At 46.1% G+C, this 9,596-nt stretch overlaps 1 protein-coding gene across 9 annotated transcripts in view; it reads right to left on the reverse strand.

Annotated features, from left to right (window-relative positions):
• Positions 1–1,901, reverse strand: part of CEP112 (centrosomal protein 112) — a 386,512-nt gene extending 384,611 nt beyond the window's left edge. For 5 of the 9 annotated variants that reach the window (XM_042453249.1, XM_042453248.1, XM_042453247.1 and 2 more), the window contains exon 1: positions 1,368–1,564. The gene's annotated coding sequence lies outside the window, so the exon portion shown is untranslated. Of the gene's footprint in view, positions 1–1,028; positions 1,326–1,367; positions 1,565–1,880 lie in introns of those variants that run through there. The other 4 variants (XM_042453245.1, XM_042453241.1, XM_042453244.1 and 1 more) reach the window with 4 other exon arrangements.
• Positions 1,902–9,596: the final 7,695 nt, after the last annotated feature.

The following is a 9,596-nucleotide window of genomic DNA, read 5'->3' on the forward strand; positions in this document are numbered from 1 at the left end:
TGCACTGTTAGCAGATAATCAAACCAGGCAGGAAAATGTTAAATTTACAGCTCCTTCCTCCAGCAGGTGTATGAACTGTCCAAAGCTCCAGGTCTTTTCATTTGCAGCCCAATGCATGCTTACCTCAGAGAAAGCTCAACTAAGCATGGAGGTTAGTGCTGAGTTACAAAGAAATGTGCAGACTTAAAAGAGCACGGGAGGAGGAGTCCTGAAGGCACATCTGCACAAAAACACCTTGCTTGATGCGTTTTTGTGCACTTACTCCCAAACGGTCATGCATAAACCTGTCATCTTTTTATCATGTTTCTGAGGTTCAATGGGACCAATATTACCACCATCCTTTTAGGAGTTCTTGGGAAAGAACACTATGAACGCTTGTTGTTGTTAACTGCCCTCGAGTGGATCTCAACTCAATGGCGACCCTGTGGGTGAGGCATCTCCAAGGCAAGGCCCCTTGTCCTCCACTGCTCTGCTCAGGTCCTGCTCACGCTGCAGAAGTAATCCAGTTTGAGATAGCCTTAACTGCCCTGACTCAATGGTAAGGGATACAGGAAATGATAGTTTATTGAGGCATCACAGCTCTCTGGCAAGGGTAAATGTCTCACAAAACTACAGTTCCCAGAATTCCCTAACATTGAGCCAAGGCAGTTAAAGTGGTCTCAAACTGGATTATTTCTGCGGTGTGTTTTGTGTGTGTGTCTCTCTCTCTTTCTATTGCCCTCTATCTTTCCCTGCATTATTGGCTTTTCTAGTGAGCTGTGCCTTCTCATGATGTGGCCAAAGCATGACAGCCACAGTTTAGCCAGCCTGGCTTTCAGGGGTATTTCAGGTTTCAGCATTGGAGGATGATGACTCTGGGAGACCAGGATTCGAATTTGCACTTGAGCATAAATCCTGGCTGGGTGACCCTGGGCAAGTCACCATCTCTCAGCCTGAGGAAGGCAAGGGCAGGTTCTTAGGGTTTTCTAAGGGTTGCCATATGTCGGAAATGACGTCAAGGCAATTAATAACAACAACCGTTCCCTTACTGCAGATGGAGGGCAGGAGACAAGATCAGTCTTAGTTATCCTGGTTCCCCGTCACTCATGAGCCAGGTCAGAACAGCTTGCTTGACGCTGTGCTTTTCTGTTTCCTATACCATGTCATAAGATCCTTTAATACTGGGAAAGGCAAAACTCCTCTGGAGAAAGCGGCCAAGAAGACTCTAGGATAGGACCTGCAGCCCTGCGATACGGAGCTTTGGGGTCACGATGAGCCAAAAACGGAGGCACCCCACAGCAAGGACTGTTCCAGGGCCCATCTCTTTCCGTCTCTGGCCCTCCAGGGCATCCTCACTTCCCCAACACCGCCATCTCAAATGCGTTTACCCAGAAGCGAGGAAAGTGTATACACTCCTGCGTCCTCAGTGTGACCAGGCGTCACAGGCTCCTCGCCTCCGTTTACCTCGCGGGCTCCACGACGCCGAGGCCAGAAGGCGAGCGGAGCGAACCCCAAAGCCTCCCCGGCCCTACACTCTCGCTCTCCACTGCGAGGAGTCAACGGTTCAAACCAACCCCGCCTTTTCGCGCCGGGCTCCCTGACGCAGAGAAGCCCCGCCCACTCGACGCCACACTACTTCCGCTTCCGGTTAGGCCCTGGCAGTGGCCGCCGCCGAAAGGGTTGCTAGGCAACGCGGATGGGAAGCGAAAGCACTAGGCCGCGACCACGTTTAGAGTTCAGGGGCTCTGGCCTCCGAAAGGGTTGCTAGGCAACGCGGCTGAGAAGCGGAGGACTAGGCCGCGACCACGTTTAGAGTTTAGGGGCGCTCCCAGGGGGGCCTGCCCTCCTTTAAACACACACACACACACACACACAAACATATATATATCTTTCATCAGCACCTGTCCTCCAACCTTCTGTTCCCAAACGTCCTCCATTTTGACCTTGGCTAAAAAGCACAGATTGACATTTCTAGCAGTTTTTTGGGAAATGTCAGCAATAGCCATGTTTATTCCTGACGTTTCACCAACAGCTGTAGTTGGCGTCTTCAGAGAATGCTGGCATGGAAGAGAGTGGGATATACACAGACACACATGCCAGCATTCTCTGAAGATGCCAGGCACAGATGCTGGCGAAACATCAAGAATAAACTCTTCTAAAGCATGACCAAATAGCCTGAAAAAAAACACAAAAAACTATGGATGCTGGCCATCAAAGCCTGTGACTTCACATTTTTAGGACTGCCTTTGCTTTTGTTTTGTAAACTCTTACAGTACATTTTCCTTGAATGTCCCACATTTTGTGGTGCCTTGTCTTCCTTTGTGGTTAGGACCCTAAACTTGTTTGACTGGGTCACCCTGGGCAAGACACACTCTCTCAGCTGCAGAGGATGGCAATGGCAAACCCCCTCTGAAGATAGCTGCCAAGGAAGCTTTGCAATAGGGTCGCCTTGTTATTGTTGACTTATGGTGACCCAAGGTGAACCTATACTGGGGTTTTCTTGGCAAGTTTCTTCAGAAGGGGTTTGCCTTTGCCTTCCTCTGAGGCTGAGAGTGTGTGATTTGCGTAAGGTCTTCTGGTGGGTTTTCATGGCCAAGCCAGGATTCAAACCCTGTTCTCCAGAGTCGTAGTCCAACACTCAAACCACTCTGGCTCTGTAGGCTCACCATAAGTTGGAAACAACCTGAAGGCATACAACCTCCTCAGCCTCAGAGGGAGAGAGAGGCAGGCCAGCTCCATCAAGCCTAGTATAGATTAAGAAAGAGAGCCCTCCCTCCCTCCAGTCCATCTACCATGGTTGAGGCCTCAAAGGGAGGGAAGACATTCCACTTCCCCACTGCCATTCCCTTCACCTTTTGTGTCATGTCTTTTAGATTGTAAGCCTGAAGACAGGGAACTGCCTATTTGTGAGCCACTCTGAGAGTGTTTCTGCCTGAAGAGCAGAATATAAATACTCCAAATAAATGAATAAACACATACAAACATCAGTGGTGTTGGGCGGTCGGATAGGACCCCAGGGCTGAAAGGTACCTCATAATAGCCATTTGAGACATCTGGGTGACCAGATGTCCTAACCACAAAGGAGGACAAAGCACCGTAAAATGTAGGATATGAAAGAAAAATTGAGGATATGACCAAAGAAAATCTGAAAACATTCATAAATGCATGCCTTATAGTCATACTCAAAATGGAGGGCCTTGTGGAATGCCTTCTGGACAGAAGGTTGAAATGTAGAACATGTTGTGGAAACTGGGGATGTGCCTGGTCACCCTGTGAGGGAAGGAGTGTGTGGGGCTGTTTCCTCTTCATTGGGCACCCCCTCTCCAAAGGCAGAGGACTCTGGAATCTCTAGCCTGCGGAGGATTAGTTCGGAGGGTTCTGATTCTGGGTCCATGGGGAAGAAGCTAGTAGATAGTTGGAGTCCGGAGTGGCATCTACATGTCAGAATTAATGCATCTTGACACCTCTTTAACTGCCCTGGCGGCCACTATGTGAAGAAGATGGCAAAATGCTAACAGAGGACAGAGAAAAGGCAGAACTACGCAACACTTTTTTTGGCTCAATCTTCTCACAAAAGGAAAAGAGTGCTCAACCTGAGGAAAATGGAGCAGAGGACACAATAGGGGAAATGCAGCACAGAGTAAGTAAACGGGGGGTACAGGAATATCTGGTTAACCTAAATGAATATAAGTCTCCGGATCTGGATGAACTACATCCAAGGGTATTAAAAGAACTGGCAAATGTAATATCGGAGCCATTGGCAATAATCTTTGAAAACTCCTGGAGAACAGGAGAAATCCCAGCAGACTGGAGGAGGGCAAATGTTGTCCCCATCTTCAAAAGAGAAAAAAGGGGATCCCAATAATTATCATCCAGTTAGTCTGATATCAATACCAGGAATGATTCTAGAGCAGATCATTAAACAGAGAATCTGTGAACATCTAGAAGGCAATTCCATAATCATAAAAAGTCAACATGGGTTTCAGAGAAAGAAGTCATGCCAGACAAACCTGATCTCTTTCTTTGATAAAATTACCAGCTTGGTAGATGAAGGGAATGCTGTGGATATAGTATATCTTGATTTCAGTAAGGCCTTTGACAGGGTTCCCCATGACATTCTTGCAGACAAACTAGTGAAATGTGGGCTAGACAAAGGAACTGTTACATGGATCTGTAATTGGTTGACAGGCCGAACCCAAAGGGTGCTCAACAATGGCTCCTTTTCATCCTGGAGAGAAGTGACCAGTGGGGTCCCACAGGGGTCTGTCCTGGGCCCAGTGCTATTCAACATCTTTATCGATGACCTGGATGACAGAATTGGGATATACTTATCAAATTTACAGATGACACCAAATTAGGAGGAATAGCTAATATACCCCAGAGGACAGGATCAAAATTCAAAATGATTTGAATACATTAGAAAGCTTGGCCAAAGCTAACAAAATGAATTCCAACATGGAGAAATGTAAGGTACTGCATTTAGGGCAGAAAAATGAAATAGGATGGGTGACACCTGGCTGAATGAAACTATGTGTGAAAGGGATCTGGGAGTCCAAGTAGACCATAAGTTGAACATGAGTCAACAGTGCGATGTGGCAGCTAAAAAGGCCAATGCAATTTTAGGCTGCATCAATAGAAGTATAGTGTCTAGATCAAGGGAAATAATAGTTCCACTCTATTCTGCTTTGGTCAGGCCCCACCTGGAATACTGTGTCCAGTTCTGGACACCACAATTTAAAAAAGATGTTGAGAAACTGGAGCATGTCCAAAGGAGGTGACTAAAATGGTGAAGGGTCTGGAAACCATGCCCTAGGAGAAAAGACTTAGGGAGCTGGGAATGTTTAGTATGGAGAAGAGAAGGTTAAGAGGTGATATGATAGCCCTGTTTAAATATTTGAAGGAATGTCATATTGAGGAGGGGAAAAGCTTGTTTTCTGTTGCTCCAGAGAACAGGACCTAGAGCATTGGATGCAAGCTACAGCAAAAGAAATTCCAGCTCAACGTTAGGAGGAACATCCTGAGAGCAAGGGCTGTGCGACAGTGGAACACACTCCTTCCTCAGAGTGTAGTGGATTCTCCTTCCTTGGAGGTCTTTAAGCAGAGGCTGGATGGCCATCTGTCACAGGGGGTGCTTTGACTGAGAGTTCCTGCATGGCAGGGTGTTGGACTGGATGGCCCTTGCAGTCTCTTCCAACTCTATGATTGTATGATTCTATGACTCATTCATATCTATTCTACCAAGTTCATTTAACTATGTTAATTTCTTTTCTGCGTCTTAGCCCAAAGTTTGGTGATGGAGTCAAGAGATAAAATACATGACAAAATGTTGTTAGGTTCCCATAGGAATTGGATTTAACAAGAAGAATAGCGCTGCCTGGCTGCTAACCTCTTTATGGTGACTATAAAATCCAGTGCAGCTTAGTTTCTAATAAGATTATTTCCTTTTAACAGTAGCTTTGGCAGAATACATAATATATTTTGTAACAGTCCCATAAGATGCCCAACCATTTATTTTAATAGTGCTGTTGAAATGCCTTCATAATAAGTGCTACAAATTTTCTAAAGTTATTAGCAAAAAAATAGGGCCAGACTGGATCATTACATTAAAATCCTTGTAAAGGTTAAATTGAATTGTCTCCCTTTTTGATTAAAAACTATACTTGAGGTTAGAAACAACATTTGGTAGCAGGTAAGCTAATTTTGTCAATGACATTTGTTGGCCTATTTCAACTCTTGCTGTTACTGCACATAATTGTAAAGTGTTTTGGTACAGAGCTGTTGTTGTTGCTCAAGCTCAAAAAGGTTTAGAAATCCCCCACTTAGCCTGAAAGTAGCCAAGCCAATGGCTACCTGCCAGCACAATAACATGGGATATAGGAATAAAACAAAGATGTAACAAATTCACCAGCTGATATGAGGAACACACAAGAAAGCCAGTGTTCAGAGTCCCAGCCCTGTCAACCATACAATATCCAAACTAATGGGAAATACAGTATGAAGCACAAAAGGATGAAAACTGTGATTAATCGGATGACTTGAGTGTTGGACTAGGACTCTGGAGACTAGGATTCAAATCCTGGCTTGGCTGTGTAAATCCTCTGGGTGACCTTAGGCAATAGCAAAACCCTCTGAAGAAACTTGCCAAGAAAACTTCATGATAGGTTTGCCTTCTTAAGTCAGAAACACCTTTTTTTGAAGGCACACAACAACAGCAACAAATGGGATGGTAGGAAAGCCCTCAAGTAGAATGGCTGAGGCAAGCAGCTTAAAAGCTGCAGACAGCGACTATCTGCCCTCTTCAGTGACTTGCTCAAGAGGCCAGTGAGGTGGCCAGATTGGCCACTTGTCCCACATGGAAGGCTAGGCCACCACACCATTGAAGACACCATTGTCTCCCATTCACCTCTACCCATGGCCTCAGCCCATTTACCCAAACCAAACACCCTAGTAAGGGCAAGGATGTCCAGAGACAACGCCTTTTTATTAACCATTTATGTTTAAATGTTTAAATTTATGTCATCTTGGCCTGAGAGGGAGCGATCAGGCAGACCCAGCTCCATCAGGGATAGCCTGAAGGAAGAGGCTCCCCTCCTTAACTGTCATCTTGGCCTGAGAGGGAGTGATCAGGCAGACCCAGCTCCACAGGGATAGCCTGAAGAAAGAGGCTCCTCCCTCCTTAACTGTCATCTTCCGGCCTGAGAGGGAGTGATCAGGCAGACCCAGCTCCACCAGGGACAGCCTGAAGGAAGAGGCTCCCCTCCTTAACTGTCATCTTGGCCTGAGAGGGAGTGATCAGGCAGACCCAGCTGCACAGGGATAGCCTGAAGGAAGAGGCTCCTCCTCCTTAACTGTCATCTTCCGGCCTGAGAGGGAGTGATCAGGCAGACCCAGCTCCACAGGGATAGCCTGAAGAAGAGGCTCCCCCTCCTTAACTGTCATCTTCCGGCCTGAGAGGGAGTGATCAGGCAGACCCAGCTCCACCAGGGACAGCCTGAAGGAAGAGGCTCCCCTCCTTAACTGTCATCTTGGCCTGAGAGGGAGTGATCAGGCAGACCCAGCTCCACAGGGATAGCCTGAAGGAAGAGGCTCCTCCCTCCTTAACTGTCATCTTCCGCCCTGAGAGGGAGTGATCAGGCAGACCCAGCTCCACCAGGGACAGCCTGAAGGAGAGGCTCCTCCCTCCTTAACTGTCATCTCCGGCCTGAGAGGGAGTGATCAGGCAGACCAGCTCCACCAGGGCAGCCTGAAGGAAGAGGCTCCTCCCTCCTTAACTGTCATCTTCCGGCCTGAGAGGGAGTGATCAGGCAGACCCAGCTCCATAGGGATAGCCTGAAGGAAGAGGCTCCTCCCTCCTTAACTGTCATCTTCCGGCCTGAGAGGGAGTGATCAGGCAGACCCAGCTCCACCAGGGACAGCCTGAAGGAAGAGGCTCTCCCTCCTTAATGTCATCTTCCGGCCTGAGAGGGAGTGATCAGGCAGGCCCAGCTCCACCAGGGATAGCCTGAAGAAAGAGCTCCTCCCGCATTAAAAAACTGTCCTCTTCCTGGCCTCCTATTCCCCTCCAGCTATGCTCTGACTGTGTGGGGGAGAGGCTTGCATGCCCTAATGAAGTTGTGAGCTATGCTGGCGGTGGTATAATAGCCACCGGCAGGGCCTTCCATGCCAGACAGGTCACAACCGAAGGGCCTGACCAAGAGCGCCAAAGGGCAGGATGGGCTCTCTAGCCTTATGGCAACCATCCTAGGAGAAGGAAAACTCTAATCCCAAACCCGGGCAGATGGTGCTCGTCTAACCTTGTAAGGTCAACCATCTAAGAGAAGGAAACTCTAATCAAACCTACGACCTGAGGATCTTGCTGCCACTGTCCATGCTTGTCAAGGCCTCAGCAGTCGAACCTCGGGTTTAAAGGGTGAGGCCAGTTGTGTGCACACTGCGCTCCACCAGAAAAATCCATTGCACAGGCTCGAAGGATACATCCAACGTCATCAACGCGCTTGTAGAAAGCACGGATGGGTCCTTCCTGAATCTTCGTTCACGAAGTAAAACCACAACAACAACAATGTTTAAATGCTGAATGACCTTATTACATTATTCTATTTTACCATACTATGACACTGATTTTATACACCCAAGGCCATTCATGTTAGGCTATCTGTGCTGCTTGCTCCTGGTGGCCAACTGTTTGGAAACAGTTTAAGAGAAGCCAGGATGCCTGAATTACTCCAAATCCAGTGGTGTCAGTGCTAATCTGAAATTGTGCTGGTTTTTTTTAATAGTTAAAGAAAACTGACTGAAGTTATAATTGAAGAAGGAGGGTTAAAATCAGTTTGTTCATGGGTATTCAGTGCAAAACATGGAAAGGAATGTCCTTTTGAGAGCTCTAAGTGAAGGAGAAAAACCGGTGCACTCCTGTCAGTGCCTTATATTAACTATGATGCTGACATGTGGGGAGCTATATAAAAATAAATTATTCTTCCTCCACTGAACAATGCAATAATCTCCTAAAGCAATATAGTGTAAGCCTGACAATATCCTTCCAATGTGAAGTTGAAGGCTTTCATGGCCGGCATCCATAGTTTTTTGGGGGTTTTTTTGGCTATGTGGCCATGTTCTAAAAGAGTTTCTTCCTGACGTTTCGCCAGCATCTGGAAGATGCCAGCCACAGATGCTGGCAAAACGTCAGGAAGAAACTCTTCTAGAACATAGCCACATAGCCCCAAAAACTCACAAAAAACTACAGTATCCTTCCACTTTTTGCTTCAGTATAAGTTCACATAAGGTAGATGAGGAAGACCAAGAGAACAACTAATACATCTGGGCTTCATTTTTTAAGGGGACAGATTATTTTGCTTTCCAATGTCCAGGGGACTGCAACTCCTTTTAAAAAGGAGAAGCTGTGGTACAGAAGTGTGATTTCATTGCTATCTACCTTCTGTTTAAGAGACTGAAAAGCCCAGAAGTCTCTGTGCACACTACAATCAAGCTTCAAAAGTAAGCAATTCTACTAAAGAGCTTAGCTGTAGTATACTGACCCTCCAGAGGAATGTATTGTCAAAATACAATTGTTGAATATGTACAAGTCCCCACTGTGATGTAACCCACAATTTGAATTGTAAAAAATGTACTCATTTAAACAGAATGTTGCTTGCTGCTTTTTAAAATCTAATTTTCCCATGCTCTCTTATCTTTGTGAGCGCCTCAGCAGGTTGCCACCAGAAACATGAGCACAGCTTGAGGCACTCTTTCAGTTGTCTGTAAAGAAAAAGGCAGGCTTCATTCATCATAATCAGCTCTTGGAACACACTTCTAGACACAGTACAATATTTCAGGGTTTCTGTGCAAACCTTTCATGTTTGAAATGTGAGTCACAGAATTCATTTCTCAGCTTCAAAGGTTTTAGGGTAATAATTTTTATTCTTCTTGCCAAAGGATAATAATTACAAAAATATCAACATTTTACTCCCAAGGAAGAGTCACTTAAGTGGTTTAATGCATCCATCTGAGAAACTGGTAACTAGAATTAATGATGCACAGTTAATAGGGTAAGTAGAGTTCAATAAATTTCAAGACTTTGTTTAGAAAATCAGTGTTACCAATATGACAGCAGGTGAAGCCTG

Source organism: Sceloporus undulatus, chromosome 2 (genome assembly GCF_019175285.1).
Source record: "Sceloporus undulatus isolate JIND9_A2432 ecotype Alabama chromosome 2, SceUnd_v1.1, whole genome shotgun sequence".
Lineage (NCBI taxonomy): Eukaryota > Metazoa > Chordata > Lepidosauria > Squamata > Phrynosomatidae > Sceloporus > Sceloporus undulatus.